The sequence below is a fragment of the Daphnia pulex genome, chromosome 7 (genome assembly GCF_021134715.1).
Source record: "Daphnia pulex isolate KAP4 chromosome 7, ASM2113471v1".
In the NCBI taxonomy this organism is placed as follows: Eukaryota; Metazoa; Arthropoda; class Branchiopoda; order Diplostraca; family Daphniidae; genus Daphnia; species Daphnia pulex.
Genome location: NC_060023.1, coordinates 4479136 through 4506772, shown reverse-complemented (window position 1 = coordinate 4506772; position 27637 = coordinate 4479136). Strand labels below are relative to the sequence as shown.

Below are 27637 nucleotides of genomic sequence, written 5' to 3'. Positions count from 1 at the left end.
CTGGGTATTTACACTTTTCACGAGATATTCGTAGGAATGTGGAATGCAGTTTCATTCTGTTGGCAGACCTGACAATGGTTCTTTTATCAAAATGATCAAAATGAAAGTGATTATAGTATGGAGTTGCGGATGATTGAACTCGAAGCTTTTCGCATGCAAAGCGATCACTCTACCACTGAGTTACAACCCCTTGAAAATCGATACTACCAGTATGTTCCTGATACTTGCTTTTTAACACTTGATTATTTGCAAAAGCTTGGATTTGCGGAGGATTGAACTCCGGTCTTCTCACATGCGAAGCGAGCACTCTACCTCTGAGTTACAACCCCTTAAAAATTGTTCGTTTGCTTTTAGTGACTTTTCACGATTGCGACACGTATGTGTTTTCAATGGAGAAAAAGATTTTAAGTAAAAAGAATAAAACTTGAAAGAAAGGTGTTGCCAAGAGTGGGGTTCGAACCCACGCCTTCTTTGAAGACCCGAATGCCAAGTAACGGATTTTACAAGATTACCTATTAATCTATTATTTGAATTAGAATCTTAAGTCTGGCGCCTTAACCATTCGGCAATCTTGACATTGTTAACGCAATGACTACTTATATTGCAATGTGGCGTAAACTAGGTGTATTGAGAACAGCACACAATTGTAACAATGACAGGGAAAAATATCAATAATTAATGGCAATTATATGCTTTTCTCTTCAATTTTAGAGGATCATGGCAGGCTTAATCGACAGTGCCACAACCGAATGGCCGTCAGAAAATACCGCTGGCACGACAAAAGCCGATTTCTACCAGTAGAAGAAAAAGAACGATAAGAAAGATTATGCCCTATCGTTTTGCAAGGTACTTGTTTGATCACTGGGTATTTACACTTTTCACGAGATATTCGTAGGAATGTGGAATGCAGTTTCATTCTGTTGGCAGACCTGACAATGGTCCTTTTTATCAAAATGAAAGTGATTATAGTATGGAGTTGCGGATGATTGAACTCCAAGCTTTTCGCAAGCATAGCGATCACTCTACCACTGAGTTACAACCCCTTGAAAATCGATACTACCAGTATGTTCCTGATACTTGCTTTTTAACACTCGATTATTTGCAAGAGCTTGGGGCTGCGGAGGATTGAACTCCGGTCTTCTCACATGCGAAGCGAGCACTCTACCTCTGAGTTACAACCCCTTAACAATTGTTCGTTTGCTTTGAGTGACTTTTCACGATTGCGACACGTATGTGTTTTCAATGGAGAAGAAGATTTTAAGTAAAAAGAATAAAACTTGAAAGGAAGGTTTTGTCAAGAGTGGGGTTCGAACCCACGCCTTCTTCGAAGACCAGAATGCCAAGTAACGGATTTTACAAGATTACCTATTAATCTAAGATAGAGAAACAAGCTTATCAGCTCGCCGCGAAGGGAGAGTCGTAAGCCAGTTGAAAACTGTCTTAAATGATAAATTCAGGGCCTATTGTTAAGTCGGACTTATTCACAATTCACACTTTTCTTCACATACTTTTTTGTTTTAAAAGGGGTTTTTCTGTCACAGTCCAATATCCTTGCAAGTTATTTACGTTTAGTTTTCTCAACTCAAATGTACCTATTTTTACACATAAAGTTCAATAATTGAATTTAAAAATAACCATCTTTAAGTTTAATAGCTGCAAAACTGAAATACAAATCAAATCTGGTTATTGCGTCATGGTTGGGTCATCAAAGATTGCGTCATCACGGCGATGCTATGAACATCTGGTGTTTTTTAATCATGTTTAACGTATATATTTCAATAAAAAATATTCGACCAGAAAGAATTAAATTTAAACTTAACACGTTATTTTAAACTTAAAACGTTAAGTAAATGACAAGCACGTTAAGTATGGAAAGTGGAATTTAAACCTAAGGTAAAAAAGTTGTAGTCGCCACCGCAAGATGTCACCAGTCATTAAGTAAAAAAGTTGTAGTCGCCACCGCAAGATGTCACCAGTCGTTAAACAATTATTTTAACAGTTTTTCATTAATTACGGGAGAACTAATTAAGTAAATAAAATTATTTTTGTTCTGGTCGCACCACATATTTTTTGTGTAATTTTTAAGACAAAAAAGTCTGAAATGTGTCGTAAAAAGCCCGAGCTATGGAGCGTTACATACATACATACATACAGACAAATAGACATGGCTTTTTTTTTCTGCGTATGAGATTATTAGCTTCGCCCTTCGGGCTCGCAATTATTTGAATTAGAATCTTAAGTCTGACGCCTTAACCATTCGGCAATCTTGACATTGTTAACGCAATGACTACTTATATTGCAATGTGGCGTAAACTAGGTGTATTGAGAAGAGCACACAATTGTAACAATGACAGGGAAAAATATCAATAATTAATGGCAATTGTATGCTTTTCTGTTCAATTTTAGAGGATCATTGCAGGTTTAATCGACAGTGCCACAACCGAATGGCCGTCAGAAAATACCACTGGGACGACAAAAGCCGGTTTCTACCAGTAGAAGAAAAAGAACGATAAGAAAGATTATGCCCTATCGTTTTGCAAGTACTTGTTTGATCACTGGGTATTTACACTTTTCACGAGATATTCGTAAGAATGTGGAATGTGGTTTCATTCTGTTGGCAGACCTGACAATGGTATTTTTTTTCAAAAAGAAAGTGTTTGTACTATGGAGTTGCGGAGGATTGAACTCCGGGCTTTTCGCATGCAAAGCGAACACTCTACCACTGAGTTACAACCCCTTAATATTAATTCGTTTGCTTTGAGTGACTTTTAACGATTGCGACACGTATGTAAGTAAAAAGAATAAAACTTGAAAGGAAGGTTTTGTCAAGAGTGGGGTTCGAACCCACGCCTTTCTCGAAGACCAGAATGCCAAATAACGGATTTAACAAGATTACCTATTAATCTATTATTTGATTTTGTATCTTAAGTCTGGCGCCTTAACCACTCGGCCATCTTGACATTGTTATCGCAATGACTACTTATATTGCAATGTGGCGTAAACTAGGTGTATTGAGAAGAGCACACAATTGTAACAATGACAGGGAAAAGTATCAATAATTAATGGCAATTATATGCTTTTCTGTTCAATTTTAGAGGATCATGGCAGGTTTAATCGACAGTGCCACAACCGAATGGCCGTCAGAAAATACCACTGGGACGACAAAAGCCGGTTTCTACCAGTAGAAGAAAAAGAACGATAAGAAAGATTATGCCCTATCGTTTTGCAAGTACTTGTTTGATCACTGGGTATTTACACTTTTCACGAGATATTCGTAAGAATGTGGAATGTGGTTTCATTCTGTTGGCAGACCTGACAATGGTCTTTTTTTTCAAAATGAAAGTGTTTATACTATGGAGTTGCGGATGATTGAACTCCAAGCTTTTCGCATGCAAAGCGATCACTCTACCACTGAGTTACAACCCCTTGAAAATCGAGACTACCAGTATGTTCCTGTTACTTGCTTTTTGACACTCGATTATTTGCAAGAGCTTGGGGCTGCGGAGGATTGAACTCCGGTCTTCTCACATGCGAAGCGAGCACTCTACCTCTGAGTTACAACCCCTTAACAATTTTTCGTTTGCTTTGAGTGACTTTTCACGATTGCGACACGTATGTGTTTTCAATGGAGAAGAAGATTTTAAGTAAAAAGAATAAAACTTGAAAGGAAGGTTTTGTCAAGAGTGGGGTTCGAACCCACGCCTTCTTCGAAGACCAGAATGCCAAGTAACGGATTTTACAAGATTACCTATTAATCTATTATTTGAATTAGAATCTTAAGTCTGACGCCTTAACCATTCGGCAATCTTGACATTGTTAACGCAATGACTACTTATATTGCAATGTGGCGTAAACTAGGTGTATTGAGAAGAGCACACAATTGTAACAATGACAGGGAAAAATATCGATAATTAATGGCAATTGTATGCTTTTCTGTTCAATTTTAGAGGATCATTGCAGGTTTAATCGACAGTGCCACAACCGAATGGCCGTAAGAAAATACCGCTGGCACGACAAAAGCCGATTTCTACCAGTAGAAGAAAAAGAACGATAAGAAAGATTATGCCCTATCGTTTTGCAAGGTACTTGTTTGATCACTGGGTATTTACACTTTTCACGAGATATGCGTAGGAATGTGGAATGCAGTTTCATTCTGTTGGCAGACCTGACAATGGTCCTTTTTATCAAAATGAAAGTGATTATAGTATGGAGTTGCGGATGATTGAACTCCAAGCTTTTCGCATGCATAGCGATCACTCTACCACTGAGTTAAAACCCCTTGAAAATCGAGACTACCAGTATGTTCCTGATACTTGCTTTTTAACACTCGATTATTTGCAAAACCTTGGAGCTGCGGAGGATTGAACTCCGGTCTTCTCACATGCGAAGCGAGCACTCTACCTCTGAGTTACAACCCCTTAAAAATTGTTCGTTTGCTTTGAGTGACTTTTCACGATTGCGACACGTATGTAAGTAAAAAGAATAAAACTTGAAAGGAAGGTTTTGTCAAGAGTGGGGTTCGAACCCACGCCTTTCTCGAAGACCAGAATGCCAAATAACGGATTTAACAAGATTACCTATTAATCTATTATTTGATTTTGTATCTTAAGTCTGGCGCCTTAACCACTCGGCCATCTTGACATTGTTATCGCAATGACTACTTATATTGCAATGTGGCGTAAACTATGTGTATTGAGAAGAGCACACAATTGTAACAATGACAGGGAAAAATATCAATAATTAATGGCAATTATATGCTTTTCTGTTCAATTTTAGAGGATCATGGCAGGTTTAATCGACAGTGCCACAACCGAATGGCCGTCAGAAAATACCGCTGGCAAGACAAAAGCCGATTTCTACCAGTAGAAGAAAAAGAACGATAAGAAAGATTATGCCCTATTGTTTTGCAAGGTACTTGTTTGATCACTGGGTATTTACACTTTTCACGAGATATTCGTAGGAATGTGGAATGCAGTTTCATTCTGTTGGCAGACCTGACAATGGTTCTTTTATCAAAATGATCAAAATGAAAGTGATTATAGTATGGAGTTGCGGATGATTGAACTCGAAGCTTTTCGCATGCAAAGCGATCACTCTACCACTGAGTTACAACCCCTTGAAAATCGATACTTCCAGTATGTTCCTGATACTTGCTTTTTAACACTTGATTATTTGCAAAAGCTTGGAGTTGCGGAGGATTGAACTCCGGTCTTCTCACATGCGAAGCGAGCACTCTACCTCTGAGTTACAACCCCTTAAAAGTTGTTCGTTTGCTTTGAGTGACTTTTCACGATTGCGACACGTATGTGTTTTCAATGGAGAAAAAGATTTTAAGTAAAAAGAATAAAACTTGAAAGGAAGGTTTTGCCAAGAGTGGGGTTCGAACCCACGCCTTCTTTGAAGACCCGAATGCCAAGTAACGGATTTTACAAGATTACCTATTAATCTATTATTTGAATTAGAATCTTAAGTCTGGCGCCTTAACCATTCGGCAATCTTGACATTGTTAACGCAATGACTACTTTTATTGCAATGTGGCGTAAACTAGGTGTATTGAGAAGAGCACACAATTGTAACAATGACAGGGAAAAATATCAATAATTAATGGCAATTATATGCTTTTCTGTTCAATTTTAGAGGATCATGGCAGGCTTAATCGACAGTGCCACAACCGAATGGCCGTCAGAAAATACCGCTGGCACGACAAAAGCCGATTTCTACTAGTAGAAGAAAAAGAACGATAAGAAAGATTATGCCCTATCGTTTTGCAAGGTACTTGTTTGATCACTGGGTATTTACACTTTTCACGAGATATTCGTAGGAATGTGGAATGCAGTTTCATTCTGTTGGCAGACCTGACAATGGTCCTTTTTATCAAAATGAAAGTGATTATAGTATGGAGTTGCGGATGATTGAACTCCAAGCTTTTCGCAAGCATAGCGATCACTCTACCACTGAGTTACAACCCCTTGAAAATCGAGACTACCAGTATGTTCCTGATACTTGCTTTTTAACACTCGATTATTTGCAAAACCTTGGAGCTGCGGAGGATTGAACTCCGGTCTTCTCACATGCGAAGCGAGCACTCTACCTCTAAGTTACAACCCCTTAACAATTGTTCGTTTGCTTTGAGTGACTTTTCACGATTGCGACACGTATGTGTTTTCAATGGAGAAGAAGATTTTAAGTAAAAAGAATAAAACTTGAAAGGAAGGTTTTGTCAAGAGTGGGGATCGAACCCACGCCTTCTTCGAAGACCAGAATGCCAAGTAACGGATTTTACAAGATTACCTATTAATCTATTATTTGAATTAGAATCTTAAGTCTGACGCCTTAACCATTCGGCAATCTTGACATTGTTAACGCAATGACTACTTATATTGCAATGTGGCGTAAACTAGGTGTATTGAGAAGAGCACACAATTGTAACAATGACAGGGAAAAATATCAATAATTAATGGCAATTATATGCTTTTCTGTTCAATTTTAGAGGATCATGGCAGGCTTAATCGACAGTGCCACAACCGAATGGCCGTCAGAAAATACCGCTGGCACGACAAAAGCCGATTTCTACCAGTAGAAGAAAAAGAACGATAAGAAAGATTATGCCCTATCGTTTTGCAAGGTACTTGTTTGATCACTGGGTATTTACACTTTTCACGAGATATTCGTAGGAATGTGGAATGTAGTTTCATTCTGTTGGCAGACCTGACAATGGTCCTTTTTATCAAAATGAAAGTGATTATAGTATGGAGTTGCGGATGATTGAACTCCAAGCTTTTCGCATGCAAAGCGATCACTCTACCACTGAGTTACAACCCCTTGAAAATCGATACTACCAGTATGTTCCTGATACTTGCTTTTTAACACTCGATTATTTGCAAGAGCTTGGGGCTGCGGAGGATTGAACTCCGGTCTTCTCACATGCGAAGCGAGCACTCTACCTCTGAGTTACAACCCCTTAACAATTGTTCGTTTGCTTTGAGTGACTTTTCACGATTGCGACACGTATGTGTTTTCAATGGAGAAGAAGATTTTAAGTAAAAAGAATAAAACTTGAAAGGAAGGTTTTGTCAAGAGTGGGGTTCGAACCCACGCCTTCTTCGAAGACCAGAATGCCAAGTAACGGATTTTACAAGATTACCTATTAATTTAAGATAGAGAAACAAGCTTATCAGCTCGCCGCGAAGGGATAGTCGTAAGCCAGTTGAAAACTGTCTTAAATGATAAATTCAGGGCCTATTGTTAAGTCGGACTTATTCACAATTCACACTTTTCTTCACATACTTTTTGGTTTTAAAAGGGGTTTTTCTGTCACAGTCCAATATCCTTGCAAGTTATTTACGTTTAGTTTTCTCAACTCAAATGTACCTATTTTTACACATAAAGTTCAATAATTGAATTTAAAAATAACCATCTTTAAGTTTAATAGCTGCAAAACTGAAATACAAATCAAATCTGGTTATTGCGTCATGGTTGGGTCATCAAAGATTGCGTCATCACGGCGATGCTATGAACATCTGGTGTTTTTTAATCATGTTTAACGTATATATTTCAATAAAAAATATTCGACAAGAAAGAATTAAATTTAAACTTAACACGTTATTTTAAACTTAAAACGTTAAGTAAATGACAAGCACGTTAAGTATGGAAAGTGGAATTTAAACCTAAGGTAAAAAAGTTGTAGTCGCCACCGCAAGATGTCACCAGTCATTAAGTAAAAAAGTTGTAGTCGCCACCGCAAGATGTCACCAGTCGTTAAACAATTATTTTAACAGTTTTTCATTAATTACGGGAGAACTAATTAAGTAAATAAAATTATTTTTGTTCTGGTCGCACCACATATTTTTTGTGTAATTTTTAAGACAAAAAAGTCTGAAATGTGTCGTAAAAAGCCCGAGCTATGGAGCGTTACATACATACATACATACAGACAAATAGACATGGCTTTTTTTTTCTGCGTATGAGATTATTAGCTTCGCCCTTCGGGCTCGCAATTATTTGAATTAGAATCTTAAGTCTGACGCCTTAACCATTCGGCAATCTTGACATTGTTAACGCAATGACTACTTATATTGCAATGTGGCGTAAACTAGGTGTATTGAGAAGAGCACACAATTGTAACAATGACAGGGAAAAATATCAATAATTAATGGCAATTGTATGCTTTTCTGTTCAATTTTAGAGGATCATTGCAGGTTTAATCGACAGTGCCACAACTGAATGGCCGTCAGAAAATACCACTGGGACGACAAAAGCCGGTTTCTACCAGTAGAAGAAAAAGAACGATAAGAAAGATTATGCCCTATCGTTTTGCAAGTACTTGTTTGATCACTGGGTATTTACACTTTTCACGAGATATTCGTAAGAATGTGGAATGTGGTTTCATTCTGTTGGCAGACCTGACAATGGTCTTTATTTTCAAAATGAAAGTGTTTGTACTATGGATTGAACTCCGGGCTTTTCGCATGCAAAGCAAACCCTCTACCACTGAGTTACAACCCCTTAATATTGATTCGTTTGCTTTGAGTGACTTTTAACGATTGCGACACGTATGTAAGTAAAAAGAATAAAACTTGAAAGGAAGGTTTTGTCAAGAGTGGGGTTCGAACCCACGCCTTTCTCGAAGACCAGAATGCCAAATAACGGATTTAACAAGATTACCTATTAATCTATTATTTGATTTTGTATCTTAAGTCTGGCGACTTAACCACTCGGCCATCTTGACATTGTTATCGCAATGACTACTTATATTGCAATGTGGCGTAAACTAGGTGTATTGAGAAGAGCACACAATTGTAACAATGACAGGGAAAAATATCAATAATTAATGGCAATTATATGCTTTTCTGTTCAATTTTAGAGGATCATGGCAGGTTTAATCGACAGTGCCACAACCGAATGGCCGTAAGAAAATACCGCTGGCACGACAAAAGCCGATTTCTACCAGTAGAAGAAAAAGAACGATAAGAAAGATTATGCCCTATCGTTTTGCAAGGTACTTGTTTGATCACTGGGTATTTACACTTTTCACGAGATATTCGTAGGAATGTGGAATGTGGTTTCATTCTGTTGGCAGACCTGACAATGGTCTTTTTTTTCAAAATGAAAGGGTTTATACTATGGAGTTGCGGAGGATTGAACTCCGGGCTTTTCGCATTCAAAGCAAACTCTCTACCACTGAGTTACAACCACTTGAAAATCGAGACTAGCAGTATGTTCTTGATACTTGCTTTTTAACACTCGATTATTTTCAAAACCTTGGAGCTGCGGAGGATTGAACTCCGGTCTTCTCACATGCGAAGCGAGCACTCTACCTCTGAGTTACAACCCCTTAACAATTATTCGTTTGCTTTGAGTGACTTTTCACGATTGCGACACGTATGTGTTTTCAATGGAGAAAAAGATTTTAAGTAAAAAGAATAAAACTTGAAAGGAAGGTTTTGTCAAGAGTGGGGTTCGAACCCACGCCTTCTTTGAAGACCAGAATGCCAAGTAACGGATTTTACAAGATTACCTATTAATCTATTATTTGAATTAGAATCTTAAGTCTGGCGCCTTAACCATTCGGCAATCTTGACATTGTTAACGCAATGACTACTTATATTGCAATGTGGCGTAAACTAGGTGTATTGAGAAGACCACACAATTGTAACAATGACAGGGAAAAATATCAATAATTAATGGCAATTATATGCTTTTCTGTTCAATTTTAGAGGATCATTGCAGGTTTAATCGACAGTGCCACAACCGAATGGCCGTCAGAAAATACCGCTGGCACGACAAAAGCCGATTACTACCAGTAGAAGAAAAAGAACGATAAGAAAGATTATGCCCTGTCGTTTTGCAAGGTACTTGTTTGATCACTGGGTATTTACACTTTTCACGAGATATTCGTAGGAATGTGGAATGTAGTTTCATTCTGTTGGCAGACCTGACAATGGTCCTTTTATCAAAATGATCAAAATGAAAGTGATTATAGTATGGAGTTGCGGATGATTGAACTCCAAGCTTTTCGCATGCAAAGCGATCACTCTACCACTGAGTTACAACCCCTTAAAAATCGAGACTACCAGTATGTTCTTGATACTTGCTTTTTAACACTCGATTATTTGCAAAACCTTGAAGTTGCGGAGGATTGAACTCCGGTCTTCTCACATGCGAAGCGAGCACTCTACCTCTGAGTTACAACCCCTTAACTTATGCTCGTTTGCTTTGAGTGACTGTTAACGATTGTGACACGTTTGTGTTTTCAATGGAGAAGAAGATTTAAAGTGAAAAAGAATAAAACTTGAAAGGAAGGTTTTGTCAAGAGTGGGGTACGAACCCACGCCTTCTTCGAAGACCAGAATGCCAAGTAACTGATTTCACAAGATTACCTATTAATCTATTATTTGAATTAGTATCTTAAGTCTGGCGCCTTAACCACTCGGCCATCTTGACATTGTTAACGCAATGACTACTTATCTCTTAGGTATATTTATATACGAAGGTCCTTATCAATATAGGGTGTGGGGTATAGGGGGTAGGGTAGTAGTAGCTAGTAGTGAAATTCAGAGGGTTTAATGTCCATTTAGTTATCCTTTATACGTTTCTTCCCTGAATGACCAATCGTAACCAAATTTTGTACATAATTCTGTCAAAATTTGATACATGTCGTAACGGGGTTTCATTTGTTTTCATTACTGTTTTAAAAATTTAATTTGCGTACTTGTTACCTAGCTGGTTGCCGAATCCTAGGCAGTGAATTCGCTTTTGTTTGCTTAACCTTCCAACTGTCAGTGCAGTGAGTGCTCAGCAGTGTTAAAAAAAAGAAAAAAAGTTTGAATCTTCCCTAGCAAGACAAGTTTTGATGATATGATATTGATATTTTGATGATATTTGATTTGATTTTTATTGTTCTTGTTCGATTTCGTCTTTATTGTTCTTATTATTGCCTCTTTTTGTTAACTGTTTTTAATAAATGATGATCTTGATGATGATGATCGACAGTTAGTCATCAACCAGGAAGTTGAGGAACATTTTAAAAATGTTTGATCATACTCATTTTGAAGCTCCGGGTCATCTCTCTCTTCTTCCCTTGTCCTCTCCACAGTCATCAAGATCTTTTGGCGGTCGTGAAGAGTTACCACAGATCTTCCACTTCCAAAAGAAGTGGAAGATCCTCCGAAAGTTTTTTAAGTATAATTTTTCAAAAGTTACTAATTTAAATTTCCTAAATGGCTTGTTCGAGTTTCGAACTCCGAACCATACGAGTGGCAGCCCGGGTTGCTAACCATTAGTCCAACATTGACGTAAGATTTAAGGGAAAGCGTGGTCAGGTTGGTGTGTACACCAAACAATGTAACGAAAGACGAAGTAAAGCTATGGTAATATCACTAGCGACGCTACCATCGGTATCGATTTTGGAACCGGTCATAAAACACTTAGGTTATATGCCTGAATTAAGATTTTTCAGCGGTGGTTTAATCTAACTGCTATAATAGCACATCCAATTCTTTATAGTTAATATGTAACTAATAATTTTTCCAATTCCATGTTTTTATAGTAATAAATGTTGCTAAAACTGAATCTAAACGTGAAGTGCGACGTGGGGTGGCGGGGCGAAGCCTCCGCCACTCCTAAGTCGCACCACTCATAATATTAACAGATTATTAGTCAATTAGTTATAAAGAATCAATTATGAAAGAGAATAAAGGGAAACAGAATTTTCCAAACGTTATAGTATGTATTAATCTACCATAACCTTTATTTTCTGTCTCTTTAACGTTTAAAAAAATTACCGAAGGATATTACCGAAGGAATCTTGTATTTTTTAAAAATTGGATTTCTTTTCTCTGATATTTCACGAAACGAAATGTCGATAATTGATGCCTATTTTTTCATCGTGTGGCTTTCAGGTCAAGTCAGCTATATCCTTATTATATATTTGGGGGACATAAACATGTTATGGTGATTTTGGCGAAATAAATTTTTTGCCATCTTTATGTAATTGACGTTTCCATAGAATTTTACAACTTTAAACCGAGTATAGAATTTCATTTCCTATTGTACTTTCTCGATAATAGCCAATATCTGGACTTGTGTACTGCTATGTAAAATGTGTAATGGAAGAAGAGCGGTAGGAATCTTACACGCTAACTAGCTAGTCTGTACACTTAAACGGGTGCCACTACCAAGTTGTATTTGTTTGGCTATCCGTCTGGTGTCATCCCAACGAAAAGCAGTCAAAACTGGCGCTTTTTTAACGCAACAATAACCACTGAAGTTTTGACTTGATTACTGCAAAATGGTAATGTTACATCACTAGAGATAATTTTACAACTATGCAGTCTATCATCCTAGCACTCATTACATACAAAGTAAAAAGATAAAATATAGGAATATCACTTATGTGTATCTTAGCAGTAAATCCTCATAACCACCGATGTAGTTATCACCATAGTGCGAGCGATAATCCAAGTGCATTTTACCATGACATATTAGATAGTATTGGATTACAACGTTGATTTGTATGAGCCTGGCTAGCTCAGTCGGAACAGCATGAGACTCTTAAGTATTAATTGCAATTGTACACACGACCGGGGTTTTACATTTTTCGCTGAGATAATCGTACCTGGCAGGTTCTTTCTATATTGTGCGCAAATCTACTACTGATACAGTGATAATTCTATTGTGTGATTATTGTTTTGTCACTATATATTTGATGTAAATCTTTAAATAAATGATACAAAAGTTTCCATATAAACAGGTAAGCATGCAGAAAACCGCAAGTTATTTCATTTAAAAACATCTCAATGATGAACATCCATTTTATAAGGGGGCACCCAGGTTTAAACTGGGAATATTTCGATCTGCAGTCGAATGCTCTACCACTGAGCTATACCCCCATAAATGTTTTTATGAGTTTACCTTCGACATTCTGGATTATAAGGTATTAATTTTGCGAAAAAACCTTATCTTTTAATTTTTGTTTCACACAGGATGCGCAAACAAAGAATCATTTGGTTAATAATTGAGTTTCTATTGAACAGGAGGCCACGTCAGATATTTCAGTTATTTGAGTGAAGAAACTGTGTGTTATTAAATAATACTTCTTGAACAGCTTTAACGCAGATCAGTTTCCATAAGCTGATGAGAATTTCTTTCAAACTTTCAAAAGTCAGGCTGATACGTAGAAATATTTTTAGTGAGCTGATTTTCAAATTCAATAAACACAACAATGAAACAATTTAACTGAATAAACCCAATAATAGTTCATTCCCTGTATTAGATTCAACTTAATAGGGGGCATCCGGGGTTGAACCGGGGACATTTCGATCTGCAGTCGAATGCTCTTCCACTGAGCTATACCCCCGATATTTTTACATTTTACCGCGTATTTGTATTATTCCTCCATTTTAATTAAGAGTTTCTGACTCTGAAATATCGATTGATATTTTTTTAAAATTAGATTTCTTTTCTCTGATATTTCACGAAACGAAATGTCGATAATTGATGCCTATTTAGTCATCGTGTGGCTTTCAGGTCAAGTCAGTTATATCCTTATTATATATTTGGGGGACATAAACATGTTATGGTGATTTTGGCGAAATAATTTTTTTGCCATCTTTACAAAATTGATGTTTCCATAGTGTAGTGGTTATCACGTCGGCTTTACACGCTGAAGGTCCTCAGTTCGATCCTGGGAGGAAACAATTTTACAACTTTAATCCGAGTATGGAATTTCATTTCCTTCTGTACTTTCTCGATAATAGCCAATATCTGGACTTGTGTACTGCTATGTAAAATGTGTAATGGAAGAAGAGCGGTAGGAATCTTACACGCTAACTAGCTAGTCTGTACACTTAAGAGGGTGCCACTACCAAGTTGTATTTGTTTGGCTATCCGTCTGGTGTCATCCCAACGAAAAGCAGTCAAAACTGGCGCTTTTTTAACGCAACAATAACCGCTGAAGTTTTGACTTGATTACTGCAAAATGGTAATGTTACATCACTTGAGATAATTTTACAACTATGCAGTCTATCATCCTAGCACTCATTACATACAAAGTAAAAAGATAAAATATAGGAATATCACTTATGTGTATCTTAGCAGTAAATCCTCATAACCACCGATGTAGTTATCACCATAGTGCGAGCGATAATCCAAGTGCATTTTACCATGACATATTAGATAGTATTGGATTACAACGTTGATTTGTATGAGCCTGGCTAGCTCAGTCGGAACAGCATGAGACTCTTAAGTATTAATTGCAATTGTACACACGACCGGGATTTTACATTTTTCGCTGAGATAATCGTACCTGGCAGGTTCTTTCTATATTGTGCGCAAATCTGCTACTGATACAGTGATAATTCTATGGTGTGATTATTGTTTTGTCACTATATATTTGATGTAAATCTTTAAATAAATGATACAAAAGTTTCCATATAAACAGGTAAGCATGCAGAAAACCGCAAGTTATTTCATTTTAAAACATCTCAATGATGAATATCCGTTTTATAAGGGGGCACCCAGGGTTGAACTGGGGACATTTCGATCTGCAGTCGAATGCTCTACCACTGAGCTATACCCCCATAAATGTTTGTATGAGTTTACCTTCGACATTCTGGATTATAAGGTATTAATTTTGCGAAAAAACCTTATCTTTTAATTTTTGTTTCACACAGGATGCGCAAACAAAGAATCATTTGGTTAATAATTGAGTTTCTATTGAACAGGAGGCCACGTCAGATATTTCAGTTATTTGAGTGAAGAAACTGTGTGTTATTAAATAATACTTCTTGAACAGCTTTAACGCAGATCAGTTTCCATAAGCTGATGAGAATTTCTTTCAAACTTTCAAAAGTCAGGCTGATACGTAGAAATATTTTTAGTGAGCTGATTTTCAAATTCAATAAACACAACAATGAAACAATTTAACTGAATAAACCCAATAATAGTTCATTCCCTGTATTAGATTCAACTTAATAGGGGGCATCCGGGGTTGAACCGGGGACATTTCGATCTGCAGTCGAATGCTCTTCCACTGAGCTATACCCCCGAAGTTTTTACATTTTACCGCGTATTTGTATTATTCCTCCATTTTAATTAAGAGTTTCTGACTCTGAAATATCGATTGATATTTTTTAAAAATTAGATTTCTTTTCTCTGATATTTCACGAAACGAAATGTCGATAATTGATGCCTATTTAGTCATCGTGTGGCTTTCAGGTCAAGTCAGCTATATCCTTATTATATATTTGGGGGACATAAACATGTTATGGTGATTTTGGCGAAATAAATTTTTTGCCATCTTTATAAAATTGACGTTTCCATAGTGTAGTGGTTATCACGTCGGCTTTACACGCTGAAAGTCCTCAGTTCGATCCTGGGTGGAAACAATTTTACAACTTTAATCCGAGTATGGAATTTCATTTCCTTCTGTACTTTCTCGATAATAGCAAATATCTGGACTTGTGTACTGCTATGTAAAATGTGTAATGGAAGAAGAGCGGTAGGAATCTTACACGCTAACTAGCTAGTCTGTACACTTAAGAGGGTGCCACTACCAAGTTGTATTTGTTTGGCTATCCGTCTGGTGTCATCCCAACGAAAAGCAGTCAAAACTGGCGCTTTTTTAACGCAACAATAACCGCTGAAGTTTTGACTTGATTACTGCAAAATGGTAATGCTACATCACTAGAGATAATTTTACAACTATGCAGTCTATCATCCTAGCACTCATTACATACAAAGTAAAAAGATAAAATATAGGAATATCACTTATGTGTATCTTAGCAGTAAATCCTCATAACCACCGATGTAGTTATCACCATAGTGCGAGCGATAATCCAAGTGCATTTTACCATGACATATTAGATAGTATTGGATTACAAAGTTGATTTGTATGAGCCTGGCTAGCTCAGTCGGAACAGCATGAGACTCTTAAGTATTAATTGCAATTGTACACACGACCGGGGTTTTACATTTTTCGCTGAGATAATCGTACCTGGCAGGTTCTTTCTATATTGTGCGCAAATCTGCTACTGATACAGTGATAATTCTATGGTGTGATTATTGTTTTGTCACTATATATTTGATGTAAATCTTTAAATAAATGATACAAAAGTTTCCATATAAACAGGTAAGCATGCAGAAAACCGCAAGTTATTTAATTTAAAACATCTCACTGATGAATATCCGTTTTATAAGGGGGCACCCAGGGTTGAACTGGGGACATTTCGATCTGCAGTCGAATGCTCTACCACTGAGCTATACCCCCATAAATATTTGTATGAGTTTACCTTCGACATTCTGGATTATAAGGTATTTATTTTGCGAAAAAAACCTTATCTTTTAATTTTTGTTTCACACAGGATGCGCAAACAAAGAATCATTTGGTTAATAATTGAGTTTCTATTGAACAGGAGGCCACGTCAGATATTTCAGTTATTTGAGTGAAGAAACTGTGTGTTATTTAATAATACTTCTTGAACAGCTTTAACGCAGATCAGTTTCCATAAGCTGATGAGAATTTCTTTCAAACTTTCAAAAGTCAGGCTGATACGTAGAAATATTTTTAGTTAGCTGATTTTCAAATTCAATAAACACAACAATGAAACAATTTAACTGAATAAACCCAATAATAGTTCATTCCCTGTATTAGATTCAACTTAATAGGGGGCATCCGGGGTTGAACCGGGGACATTTCGATCTGCAGTCGAATGCTCTTCCACTGAGCTATACCCCCGATATTTTTACATTTTACCGCGTATTTGTATTATTCCTTCATTTTAATTAAGAGTTTCTGACTCTGAAATATCGATTGATATTTTTTAAAAATTAGATTTCTTTTCTCTGATATTTCACGAAACGAAATGTCGATAATTGATGCCTATTTAGTCATCGTGTGGCTTTCAGGTCAAGTCAGCTATATCCTTATTATATATTTGGGGGACATAAACATGTTATGGTGATTTTGGCGAATTAAATTTTTTGCCATCTTTATGTAATTGACGTTTCCATAGTGTAGTGGTTATCACGTCGGCATTACACGCTGAAGGTCCTCAGTTCGATCCTGGGTGGAAACAATTTTACAACTTTAATCCGAGTATGGAATTTCATTTCCTTTTGTACTTTCTCGATAATAGCCAATATCTTGACTTGTGTACTGCTATGTTAAATGTGTAATGGAAGAAGAGCGGTAGGAATCTTACACGCTAACTAGCTAGTCTGTGCACTTAAGAGGGTGCCACTACCAAGTTGTATTTGTTTGGCTATCCGTCTGGTGTCATCCCAACGAAAAGCAGTCAAAACTGGCGCTTTTTTAACGCAACAATAACCGCTGAAGTTTTGACTTGATTACTGCAAAATGGTAATGCTACATCACTAGAGATAATTTTACAACTATGCAGTCTATCATCCTAGCACTCATTACATACAAAGTAAAAAGATAAAATATAGGAATATCACTTATGTGTATCTTAGCAGTAAATCCTCATAACCACCGATGTAGTTATCACCATAGTGCGAGCGATAATCCAAGTGCATTTTACCATGACATATTAGATAGTATTGGATTACAACGTTGATTTGTATGAGCCTGGCTAGCTCAGTCGGAACAGCATGAGACTCTTAAGTATTAATTGCAATTGTACACACGACCGGGGTTTTACATTTTTCGCTGAGATAATCGTACCTGGCAGGTTCTTTCTATATTGTGCGCAAATCTGCTACTGATACAGTGATAATTCTATTGTGTGATTATTGTTTTGTCACTATATATTTGATGTAAATCTTTAAATAAATGATACAAAAGTTTCCATATAAACAGATAAGCATGCAGAAAACCGCAAGATATTTCATTTTAAAACATCTCAATGATAAACATCCGTTTTATAAGGGGGCACCCAGGGTTGAACTGGGGACATTTCGATCTGCAGTCGAATGCTCTACCACTGAGCTATACCCCCATAAATGTTTGTATGAGTTTACCTTCGACATTCTGGATTATAAGGTATTAATTTTGCGAAAAAAACCTTATCTTTTAATTTTTGTTTCACACAGGATGCGCAAACAAAGAATCATTTGGTTAATAATTGAGTTTCTATTGAACAGGAGGCCACGTCAGATATTTCAGTTATTTGAGTGAAGAAACTGTGTGTTATTTAATAATACTTCTTGAACAGCTTTAACGCAGATCAGTTTCCATAAGCTGATGAGAATTTCTTTCAAACTTTCAAAAGTCAGGCTGATACGTAGAAATATTTTTAGTTAGCTGATTTTCAAATTCAATAAACACAACAATGAAACAATTTAACTGAATAAACCCAATAATAGTTCATTCCCTGTATTAGATTCAACTTAATAGGGGGCATCCGGGGTTGAACCGGGGACATTTCGATCTGCAGTCGAATGCTCTTCCACTGAGCTATACCCCCGATATTTTTACATTTTACCGCGTATTTGTATTATTCCTTCATTTTAATTAAGAGTTTCTGACTCTGAAATATCGATTGATATTTTTTAAAAATTAGATTTCTTTTCTCTGATATTTCACGAAACGAAATGTCGATAATTGATGCCTATTTAGTCATCGTGTGGCTTTCAGGTCAAGTCAGCTATATCCTTATTATATATTTGGGGGACATAAACATGTTATGGTGATTTTGGCGAATTAAATTTTTTGCCATCTTTATGTAATTGACGTCTCCATAGTGTAGTGGTTATCACGTCGGCTTTACACGCTGAAGGTCCTCAGTTCGATCCTGGGTGGAAACAATTTTACAACTTTAATCCGAGTATGGAATTTCATTTCCTTTTGTACTTTCTCGATAATAGCCAATATCTTGACTTGTGTACTGCTATGTTAAATGTGTAATGGAAGAAGAGCGGTAGGAATCTTACACGCTAACTAGCTAGTCTGTGCACTTAAGAGGGTGCCACTACCAAGTTGTATTTGTTTGGCTATCCGTCTGGTGTCATCCCAACGAAAAGCAGTCAAAACTGGCGCTTTTTTAACGCAACAATAACCGCTGAAGTTTTGACTTGATTACTGCAAAATGGTAATGCTACATCACTAGAGATAATTTTACAACTATGCAGTCTATCATCCTAGCACTCATTACATACAAAGTAAAAAGATAAAATATAGGAATATCACTTATGTGTATCTTAGCAGTAAATCCTCATAACCACCGATGTAGTTATCACCATAGTGCGAGCGATAATCCAAGTGCATTTTACCATGACATATTAGATAGTATTGGATTACAACGTTGATTTGTATGAGCCTGGCTAGCTCAGTCGGAACAGCATGAGACTCTTAAGTATTAATTGCAATTGTACACACGACCGGGGTTTTACATTTTTCGCTGAGATAATCGTACCTGGCAGGTTCTTTCTATATTGTGCGCAAATCTGCTACTGATACAGTGATAATTCTATTGTGTGATTATTGTTTTGTCACTATATATTTGATGTAAATCTTTAAATAAATGATACAAAAGTTTCCATATAAACAGATAAGCATGCAGAAAACCGCAAGATATTTCATTTTTAAACATCTCAATGATAAACATCCGTTTTATAAGGGGGCACCCAGGGTTGAACTGGGGACATTTCGATCTGCAGTCGAATGCTCTACCACTGAGCTATACCCCTATAAATGTTTGTATGAGTTTACCTTCGACATTCTGGATTATAAGGTATTAATTTTGCGAAAAAAACCTTATCTTTTAATTTTTGTTTCACACAGGATGCGCAAACAAAGAATCATTTGGTTAATAATTGAGTTTCTATTGAACAGGAGGCCACGTCAGATATTTCAGTTATTTGAGTGAAGAAACTGTGTGTTATTAAATAATACTTCTTGAACAGCTTTAACGCAGATCAGTTTCCATAAGCTGATGAGAATTTCTTTCAAACTTTCAAAAGTCAGGCTGATACGTAGAAATATTTTTAGTGAGCCGATTTTCAAATTCAATAAACACAACAATGAAACAATTTAACTGAATAAACCCAATAATAGTTCATTCCCTGTATTAGATTCAACTTAATAGGGGGCATCCGGGGTTGAACCGGGGACATTTCGATCTGCAGTCGAATGCTCTTCCACTGAGCTATACCCCCGAAGTTTTTACATTTTACCGCGTATTTGTATTATTCCTCCATTTTAATTAAGAGTTTCTGACTCTGAAATATCGATTGATATTTTTTAAAAATTAGATTTCTTTTCTCTGATATTTCACGAAACGAAATGTCGATAATTGATGCCTATTTAGTCATCGTGTGGCTTTCAGGTCAAGTCAGCTATATCCTTATTATATATTTGGGGGACATAAACATGTTATGGTGATTTTGGCGAAATAAATTTTTTGCCATCTTTATAAAATTGATGTTTCCATAGTGTAGTGGTTATCACATCGGCTTTACACGCTGAAGGTCCTCAGTTCGATCCTGGGTGGAAACAATTTTACAACTTTAATCCGAGTATGGAATTTCATTTCCTTTTGTACTTTCTCGATAATAGCCAATATCTTGACTTGTGTACTGCTATGTTAAATGTGTAATGGAAGAAGAGCGGTAGGAATCTTACACGCTAACTAGCTAGTCTGTGCACTTAAGAGGGTGCCACTACCAAGTTGTATTTGTTTGGCTATCCGTCTGGTGTCATCCCAACGAAAAGCAGTCAAAACTGGCGCTTTTTTAACGCAACAATAACCGCTGAAGTTTTGACTTGATTACTGCAAAATGGTAATGCTACATCACTAGAGATAATTTTACAACTATGCAGTCTATCATCCTAGCACTCATTACATACAAAGTAAAAAGATAAAATATAGGAATATCACTTATGTGTATCTTAGCAGTAAATCCTCATAACCACCGATGTAGTTATCACCATAGTGCGAGCGATAATCCAAGTGCATTTTACCATGACATATTAGATAGTATTGGATTACAACGTTGATTTGTATGAGCCTGGCTAGCTCAGTCTTAACAGCATGAGACTCTTAAGTATTAATTGCAATTGTACACACGACCGGGGTTTTACATTTTTCGCTGAGATAATCGTACCTGGCAGGTTCTTTCTATATTGTGCGCAAATCTGCTACTGATACAGTGATAATTCTATTGTGTGATTATTGTTTTGTCACTATATATTTGATGTAAATCTTTAAATAAATGATACAAAAGTTTCCATATAAACAGATAAGCATGCAGAAAACCGCAAGATATTTCATTTTAAAACATCTCAATGATAAACATCCGTTTTATAAGGGGGCACCCAGGGTTGAACTGGGGACATTTCGATCTGCAGTCGAACGCTCTACCACTGAGCTATACCCCCATAAATGTTTGTATGAGTTTACCTTCGACATTCTGGATTATAAGGTATTAATTTTGCGAAAAAAACCTTATCTTTTAATTTTTGTTTCACACAGGATGCGCAAACAAAGAATCATTTGGTTAATAATTGAGTTTCTATTGAACAGGAGGCCACGTCAGATATTTCAGTTATTTGAGTGAAGAAACTGTGTGTTATTTAATAATACTTCTTGAACAGCTTTAACGCAGATCAGTTTCCATAAGCTGATGAGAATTTCTTTCAAACTTTCAAAAGTCAGGCTGATACGTAGAAATATTTTTAGTTAGCTGATTTTCAAATTCAATAAACACAACAATGAAACAATTTAACTGAATAAACCCAATAATAGTTCATTCCCTGTATTAGATTCAACTTAATAGGGGGCATCCGGGGTTGAACCGGGGACATTTCGATCTGCAGTCGAATGCTCTTCCACTGAGCTATACCCCCGATATTTTTACATTTTACCGCGTATTTGTATTATTCCTTCATTTTAATTAAGAGTTTCTGACTCTGAAATATCGATTGATATTTTTTAAAAATTAGATTTCTTTTCTCTGATATTTCACGAAACGAAATGTCGATAATTGATGCCTATTTAGTCATCGTGTGGCTTTCAGGTCAAGTCAGCTATATCCTTATTATATATTTGGGGGACATAAACATGTTATGGTGATTTTGGCGAATTAAATTTTTTGCCATCTTTTTATAATTAACGTTTCCATAGTGTAGTGGTTATCACGTCGGCTTTACACGCTGAAGGTCCTCAGTTCGATCCTGGGTGGAAACAATTTTACAACTTTAATCCGAGTATGGAATTTCATTTCCTTTTGTACTTTCTCGATAATAGCCAATATCTGGACTTGTGTACTGCTATGTTAAATGTGTAATGGAAGAAGAGCGGTAGGAATCTTACACGCTAACTAGCTAGTCTGTGCACTTAAGAGGGTGCCACTACCAAGTTGTATTTGTTTGGCTATCCGTCTGGTGTCATCCCAAAGAAAAGCAGTCAAAACTGGCGCTTTTTTAACGCAACAATAACCGCTGAAGTTTTGACTTGATTACTGCAAAATGGTAATGCTACATCACTAGAGATAATTTTACAACTATGCAGTCTATCATCCTAGCACTCATAACATACAAAGTAAAAAGATAAAATATAGGAATATCACTTATGTGTATCTTAGCAGTAAATCCTCATAACCACCGATGTAGTTATCACCATAGTGCGAGCGATAATCCAAGTGCATTTTACCATGACATATTAGATAGTATTGGATTACAACGTTGATTTGTATGAGCCTGGCTAGCTCAGTCGGAACAGCATGAGACTCTTAAGTATTAATTGCAATTGTACACACGACCGGGGTTTTACATTTTTCGCTGAGATAATCGTACCTGGCAGGTTCTTTCTATATTGTGCGCAAATCTGCTACTGATACAGTGATAATTCTATTGTGTGATTATTGTTTTGTCACTATATATTTGATGTAAATCTTTAAATAAATGATACAAAAGTTTCCATATAAACAGATAAGCATGCAGAAAACCGCAAGTTATTTCATTTTAAAACATCTCAATGATGAACATCCGTTTTATAAGGGGGCACCCAGGGTTGAACTGGGGACATTTCGATCTGCAGTCGAATGCTCTACCACTGAGCTATACCCCCATAAATGTTTGTATGAGTTTACCTTCGACATTCTGGATTATAAGGTATTAATGTTGCGAAAAAAACCTTATCTTTTAATTTTTGTTTCACACAGGATGCGCAAACAAAGAATCATTTGGTTAATAATTGAGTTTCTATTGAACAGGAGGCCACGTCAGATATTTCAGTTATTTGAGTGAAGAAACTGTGTGTTATTAAATAATACTTCTTGAACAGCTTTAACGCAGATCAGTTTCCATAAGCTGATGAGAATTTCTTTCAAACTTTCAAAAGTCAGGCTGATACGTAGAAATATTTTTAGTGAGCTGATTTTCAAATTCAATAAACACAACAATGAAACAATTTAACTGAATAAACCCAATAATAGTTCATTCCCTGTATTAGATTCAACTTAATAGGGGGCATCCGGGGTTGAACCGGGGACATTTCGATCTGCAGTCGAATGCTCTTCCACTGAGCTATACCCCCGATATTTTTACATTTTACCGCGTATTTGTATTATTCCTCCATTTTAATTAAGAGTTTCTGACTCTGAAATATCGATTGATATTTTTTAAAAATTAGATTTCTTTTCTCTGATATTTCACGAAACGAAATGTCGATAATTGATGCCTATTTAGTCATCGTGTGGCTTTCAGGTCAAGTCAGCTATATCCTTATTATATATTTGGGGGACATAAACATGTTATGGTGATTTTGGCGAATTAAATTTTTTGCCATCTTTATATAATTAACGTTTCCATAGTGTAGTGGTTATCACGTCGGCTTTACACGCTGAAGGTCCTCAGTTCGATCCTGGGTGGAAACAATTTTACAACTTTAATCCGAGTATGGAATTTCATTTCCTTTTGTACTTTCTCGATAATAGCCAATATCTGGACTTGTGTACTGCTATGTTAAATGTGTAATGGAAGAAGAGCGGTAGGAATCTTACACGCTAACTAGCTAGTCTGTGCACTTAAGAGGGTGCCACTACCAAGTTGTATTTGTTTGGCTATCCGTCTGGTGTCATCCCAAAGAAAAGCAGTCAAAACTGGCGCTTTTTTAACGCAACAATAACCGCTGAAGTTTTGACTTGATTACTGCAAAATGGTAATGCTACATCACTAGAGATAATTTTACAACTATGCAGTCTATCATCCTAGCACTCATAACATACAAAGTAAAAAGATAAAATATAGGAATATCACTTATGTGTATCTTAGCAGTAAATCCTCATAACCACCGATGTAGTTATCACCATAGTGCGAGCGATAATCCAAGTGCATTTTACCATGACATATTAGATAGTATTGGATTACAACGTTGATTTGTATGAGCCTGGCTAGCTCAGTCGGAACAGCATGAGACTCTTAAGTATTAATTGCAATTGTACACACGACCGGGGTTTTACATTTTTCGCTGAGATAATCGTACCTGGCAGGTTCTTTCTATATTGTGCGCAAATCTGCTACTGATACAGTGATAATTCTATTGTGTGATTATTGTTTTGTCACTATATATTTGATGTAAATCTTTAAATAAATGATACAAAAGTTTCCATATAAACAGATAAGCATGCAGAAAACCGCAAGTTATTTCATTTTAAAACATCTCAATGATGAACATCCGTTTTATAAGGGGGCACCCAGGGTTGAACTGGGGACATTTCGATCTGCAGTCGAATGCTCTACCACTGAGCTATACCCCCATAAATGTTTGTATGAGTTTACCTTCGACATTCTGGATTATAAGGTATTAATGTTGCGAAAAAAACCTTATCTTTTAATTTTTGTTTCACACAGGATGCGCAAACAAAGAATCATTTGGTTAATAATTGAGTTTCTATTGAACAGGAGGCCACGTCAGATATTTCAGTTATTTGAGTGAAGAAACTGTGTGTTATTAAATAATACTTCTTGAACAGCTTTAACGCAGATCAGTTTCCATAAGCTGATGAGAATTTCTTTCAAACTTTCAAAAGTCAGGCTGATACGTAGAAATATTTTTAGTGAGCTGATTTTCAAATTCAATAAACACAACAATGAAACAATTTAACTGAATAAACCCAATAATAGTTCATTCCCTGTATTAGATTCAACTTAATAGGGGGCATCCGGGGTTGAACCGGGGACATTTCGATCTGCAGTCGAATGCTCTTCCACTGAGCTATACCCCCGATATTTTTACATTTTACCGCGTATTTGTATTATTCCTCCATTTTAATTAAGAGTTTCTGACTCTGAAATATCGATTGATATTTTTTAAAAATTAGATTTCTTTTCTCTGATATTTCACGAAACGAAATGTCGATAATTGATGCCTATTTAGTCATCGTGTGGCTTTCAGGTCAAGTCAGCTATATCCTTATTATATATTTGGGGGACATAAACATGTTATGGTGATTTTGGCGAATTAAATTTTTTGCCATCTTTATGTAATTGACGTTTCCATAGTGTAGTGGTTATCACGTCGGCTTTACACGCTGAAGGTCCTCAGTTCGATCCTGGGTGGAAACAATTTTACAACTTTAATCCGAGTATGGAATTTCATTTCCTTTTGTACTTTCTCGATAATAGCCAATATCTTGACTTGTGTACTGCTATGTTAAATGTGTAATGGAAGAAGAGCGGTAGGAATCTTACACGCTAACTAGCTAGTCTGTGCACTTAAGAGGGTGCCACTACCAAGTTGTATTTGTTTGGCTATCCGTCTGGTGTCATCCCAACGAAAAGCAGTCAAAACTGGCGCTTTTTTAACGCAACAATAACCGCTGAAGTTTTGACTTGATTACTGCAAAATGGTAATGCTACATCACTAGAGATAATTTTACAACTATGCAGTCTATCATCCTAGCACTCATTACATACAAAGTAAAAAGATAAAATATAGGAATATCACTTATGTGTATCTTAGCAGTAAATCCTCATAACCACCGATGTAGTTATCACCATAGTGCGAGCGATAATCCAAGTGCATTTTACCATGACATATTAGATAGTATTGGATTACAACGTTGATTTGTATGAGCCTGGCTAGCTCAGTCGGAACAGCATGAGACTCTTAAGTATTAATTGCAATTGTACACACGACCGGGGTTTTACATTTTTCGCTGAGATAATCGTACCTGGCAGGTTCTTTCTATATTGTGCGCAAATCTGCTACTGATACAGTGATAATTCTATTGTGTGATTATTGTTTTGTCACTATATATTTGATGTAAATCTTTAAATAAATGATACAAAAGTTTCCATATAAACAGATAAGCATGCAGAAAACCGCAAGTTATTTCATTTTAAAACATCTCAATGATAAACATCCGTTTTATAAGGGGGCACCCAGGGTTGAACTGGGGACATTTCGATCTGCAGTCGAATGCTCTACCACTGAGCTATACCCCCATAAATGTTTGTATGAGTTTACCTTCGACATTCTGGATTATAAGGTATTAATTTTGCGAAAAAACCTTATCTTTTAATTTTTGTTTCACACAGGATGCGCAAACAAAGAATCATTTGGTTAATAATTGAGTTTCTATTGAACAGGAGGCCACGTCAGATATTTCAGTTATTTGAGTGAAGAAACTGTGTGTTATTAAATAATACTTCTTGAACAGCTTTAACGCAGATCAGTTTCCATAAGCTGATGAGAATTTCTTTCAAACTTTCAAAAGTCAGGCTGATACGTAGAAATATTTTTAGTGAGCCGATTTTCAAATTCAATAAACACAACAATGAAACAATTTAACTGAATAAACCCAATAATAGTTCATTCCCTGTATTAGATTCAACTTAATAGGGGGCATCCGGGGTTGAACCGGGGACATTTCGATCTGCAGTCGAATGCTCTTCCACTGAGCTATACCCCCGAAGTTTTTACATTTTACCGCGTATTTGTATTATTCCTCCATTTTAATTAAGAGTTTCTGACTCTGAAATATCGATTGATATTTTTTGAAAATTAGATTTCTTTTCTCTGATATTTCACGAAACGAAATGTCGATAATTGATGCCTATTTAGTCATCGTGTGGCTTTCAGGTCAAGTCAGCTATATCCTTATTATATATTTGGGGGACATAAACATGTTATGGTGATTTTGGCGAAATAAATTTTTTGCCATCTTTATAAAATTGATGTTTCCATAGTGTAGTGGTTATCACATCGGCTTTACACGCTGAAGGTCCTCAGTTCGATCCTGGGTGGAAACAATTTTACAACTTTAATCCGAGTATGGAATTTCATTACCTTTTGTACTTTCTCGATAATAGCCAATATCTGGACTTGTGTACTGCTATGTAAAATGTGTAATGGAAGAAGAGCGGTAGGAATCTTACACGCTAACTAGCTGGTCTGTACACTTAAAAGGGTTCCACTACCAAGTTGTATTTGTTTGGCTATCCGTCTGGTGTCATCCCAACGAAAAGCAGTCAAAACTGGCGCTTTTTTAACGCAACAATAACCGCTGAAGTTTTGACTTGATTCCTGCAAAATGGTAATGTTAGATCACTAGAGATAATTTTACAACTATGCAGTCTATCATCCTAGCACTCATTACATACAAAGTAAAAAGATAAAATATAGGAATATCACTTATGTGTATCTTAGCAGTAAATCCTCATAACCACCGATGT

The 27637-nt window shown here is 36.4% G+C and overlaps 36 non-coding genes across 36 annotated transcripts; 9 read left to right on the top strand and 27 right to left on the bottom strand.

Moving 5' to 3' along the window:
• Positions 1-1110: 1110 nt before the first annotated feature.
• Positions 1111-1182, bottom strand: Trnaa-cgc. Its single transcript has one exon. It is a non-coding gene; the product is annotated as a tRNA-Ala (tRNA).
• Positions 1183-2665: 1483 nt separating this feature from the next.
• Trnaa-ugc lies at positions 2666-2737 on the bottom strand. Its single transcript has one exon. It is a non-coding gene; the product is annotated as a tRNA-Ala (tRNA).
• An 86-nt stretch (positions 2738-2823) lies between these two features.
• Positions 2824-2960, bottom strand: Trnal-uaa. Its single transcript has 2 exons — positions 2924-2960; positions 2824-2868 (listed from the first exon to the last, which is right to left on the bottom strand). It is a non-coding gene; the product is annotated as a tRNA-Leu (tRNA).
• Positions 2961-3493: 533 nt separating this feature from the next.
• Trnaa-cgc lies at positions 3494-3565 on the bottom strand. Its single transcript has one exon. It is a non-coding gene; the product is annotated as a tRNA-Ala (tRNA).
• A 110-nt stretch (positions 3566-3675) lies between these two features.
• On the bottom strand, positions 3676-3812 carry Trnal-uaa. The gene is made up of 2 exons: positions 3776-3812; positions 3676-3720 (listed from the first exon to the last, which is right to left on the bottom strand). It is a non-coding gene; the product is annotated as a tRNA-Leu (tRNA).
• A 534-nt stretch (positions 3813-4346) lies between these two features.
• Positions 4347-4418, bottom strand: Trnaa-cgc. Its single transcript has one exon. It is a non-coding gene; the product is annotated as a tRNA-Ala (tRNA).
• Positions 4419-4504: 86 nt separating this feature from the next.
• Trnal-uaa lies at positions 4505-4641 on the bottom strand. The gene is made up of 2 exons: positions 4605-4641; positions 4505-4549 (listed from the first exon to the last, which is right to left on the bottom strand). It is a non-coding gene; the product is annotated as a tRNA-Leu (tRNA).
• Positions 4642-5183: 542 nt separating this feature from the next.
• Trnaa-cgc lies at positions 5184-5255 on the bottom strand. Its single transcript has one exon. It is a non-coding gene; the product is annotated as a tRNA-Ala (tRNA).
• A 963-nt stretch (positions 5256-6218) lies between these two features.
• On the bottom strand, positions 6219-6355 carry Trnal-uaa. Its single transcript has 2 exons — positions 6319-6355; positions 6219-6263 (listed from the first exon to the last, which is right to left on the bottom strand). It is a non-coding gene; the product is annotated as a tRNA-Leu (tRNA).
• Positions 6356-6889: 534 nt separating this feature from the next.
• On the bottom strand, positions 6890-6961 carry Trnaa-cgc. Its single transcript has one exon. It is a non-coding gene; the product is annotated as a tRNA-Ala (tRNA).
• Positions 6962-8591: 1630 nt separating this feature from the next.
• Trnal-uaa lies at positions 8592-8728 on the bottom strand. The gene is made up of 2 exons: positions 8692-8728; positions 8592-8636 (listed from the first exon to the last, which is right to left on the bottom strand). It is a non-coding gene; the product is annotated as a tRNA-Leu (tRNA).
• Positions 8729-9262: 534 nt separating this feature from the next.
• Trnaa-cgc lies at positions 9263-9334 on the bottom strand. Its single transcript has one exon. It is a non-coding gene; the product is annotated as a tRNA-Ala (tRNA).
• Positions 9335-9444: 110 nt separating this feature from the next.
• Positions 9445-9581, bottom strand: Trnal-uaa. Its single transcript has 2 exons — positions 9545-9581; positions 9445-9489 (listed from the first exon to the last, which is right to left on the bottom strand). It is a non-coding gene; the product is annotated as a tRNA-Leu (tRNA).
• Positions 9582-10123: 542 nt separating this feature from the next.
• Trnaa-cgc lies at positions 10124-10195 on the bottom strand. Its single transcript has one exon. It is a non-coding gene; the product is annotated as a tRNA-Ala (tRNA).
• A 111-nt stretch (positions 10196-10306) lies between these two features.
• Trnal-uaa lies at positions 10307-10443 on the bottom strand. Its single transcript has 2 exons — positions 10407-10443; positions 10307-10351 (listed from the first exon to the last, which is right to left on the bottom strand). It is a non-coding gene; the product is annotated as a tRNA-Leu (tRNA).
• Positions 10444-13285: 2842 nt separating this feature from the next.
• Trnac-gca lies at positions 13286-13357 on the bottom strand. The gene has a single exon. It is a non-coding gene; the product is annotated as a tRNA-Cys (tRNA).
• A 267-nt stretch (positions 13358-13624) lies between these two features.
• Positions 13625-13697, top strand: Trnav-uac. The gene has a single exon. It is a non-coding gene; the product is annotated as a tRNA-Val (tRNA).
• An 810-nt stretch (positions 13698-14507) lies between these two features.
• Trnac-gca lies at positions 14508-14579 on the bottom strand. The gene has a single exon. It is a non-coding gene; the product is annotated as a tRNA-Cys (tRNA).
• Positions 14580-14974: 395 nt separating this feature from the next.
• Trnac-gca lies at positions 14975-15046 on the bottom strand. Its single transcript has one exon. It is a non-coding gene; the product is annotated as a tRNA-Cys (tRNA).
• Positions 15047-15313: 267 nt separating this feature from the next.
• Positions 15314-15386, top strand: Trnav-uac. Its single transcript has one exon. It is a non-coding gene; the product is annotated as a tRNA-Val (tRNA).
• Positions 15387-16195: 809 nt separating this feature from the next.
• Positions 16196-16267, bottom strand: Trnac-gca. The gene has a single exon. It is a non-coding gene; the product is annotated as a tRNA-Cys (tRNA).
• A 396-nt stretch (positions 16268-16663) lies between these two features.
• On the bottom strand, positions 16664-16735 carry Trnac-gca. Its single transcript has one exon. It is a non-coding gene; the product is annotated as a tRNA-Cys (tRNA).
• A 267-nt stretch (positions 16736-17002) lies between these two features.
• Positions 17003-17075, top strand: Trnav-uac. The gene has a single exon. It is a non-coding gene; the product is annotated as a tRNA-Val (tRNA).
• An 810-nt stretch (positions 17076-17885) lies between these two features.
• Positions 17886-17957, bottom strand: Trnac-gca. Its single transcript has one exon. It is a non-coding gene; the product is annotated as a tRNA-Cys (tRNA).
• A 396-nt stretch (positions 17958-18353) lies between these two features.
• On the bottom strand, positions 18354-18425 carry Trnac-gca. The gene has a single exon. It is a non-coding gene; the product is annotated as a tRNA-Cys (tRNA).
• A 267-nt stretch (positions 18426-18692) lies between these two features.
• Trnav-uac lies at positions 18693-18765 on the top strand. Its single transcript has one exon. It is a non-coding gene; the product is annotated as a tRNA-Val (tRNA).
• Positions 18766-19575: 810 nt separating this feature from the next.
• Positions 19576-19647, bottom strand: Trnac-gca. The gene has a single exon. It is a non-coding gene; the product is annotated as a tRNA-Cys (tRNA).
• Positions 19648-20382: 735 nt separating this feature from the next.
• Trnav-uac lies at positions 20383-20455 on the top strand. Its single transcript has one exon. It is a non-coding gene; the product is annotated as a tRNA-Val (tRNA).
• Positions 20456-21265: 810 nt separating this feature from the next.
• Positions 21266-21337, bottom strand: Trnac-gca. The gene has a single exon. It is a non-coding gene; the product is annotated as a tRNA-Cys (tRNA).
• Positions 21338-22072: 735 nt separating this feature from the next.
• On the top strand, positions 22073-22145 carry Trnav-uac. The gene has a single exon. It is a non-coding gene; the product is annotated as a tRNA-Val (tRNA).
• Positions 22146-22955: 810 nt separating this feature from the next.
• On the bottom strand, positions 22956-23027 carry Trnac-gca. Its single transcript has one exon. It is a non-coding gene; the product is annotated as a tRNA-Cys (tRNA).
• Positions 23028-23762: 735 nt separating this feature from the next.
• Trnav-uac lies at positions 23763-23835 on the top strand. The gene has a single exon. It is a non-coding gene; the product is annotated as a tRNA-Val (tRNA).
• An 810-nt stretch (positions 23836-24645) lies between these two features.
• Trnac-gca lies at positions 24646-24717 on the bottom strand. The gene has a single exon. It is a non-coding gene; the product is annotated as a tRNA-Cys (tRNA).
• Positions 24718-25452: 735 nt separating this feature from the next.
• On the top strand, positions 25453-25525 carry Trnav-uac. Its single transcript has one exon. It is a non-coding gene; the product is annotated as a tRNA-Val (tRNA).
• Positions 25526-26335: 810 nt separating this feature from the next.
• Positions 26336-26407, bottom strand: Trnac-gca. Its single transcript has one exon. It is a non-coding gene; the product is annotated as a tRNA-Cys (tRNA).
• A 734-nt stretch (positions 26408-27141) lies between these two features.
• On the top strand, positions 27142-27214 carry Trnav-uac. The gene has a single exon. It is a non-coding gene; the product is annotated as a tRNA-Val (tRNA).
• The last annotated feature ends 423 nt before the right edge of the window (positions 27215-27637 follow it).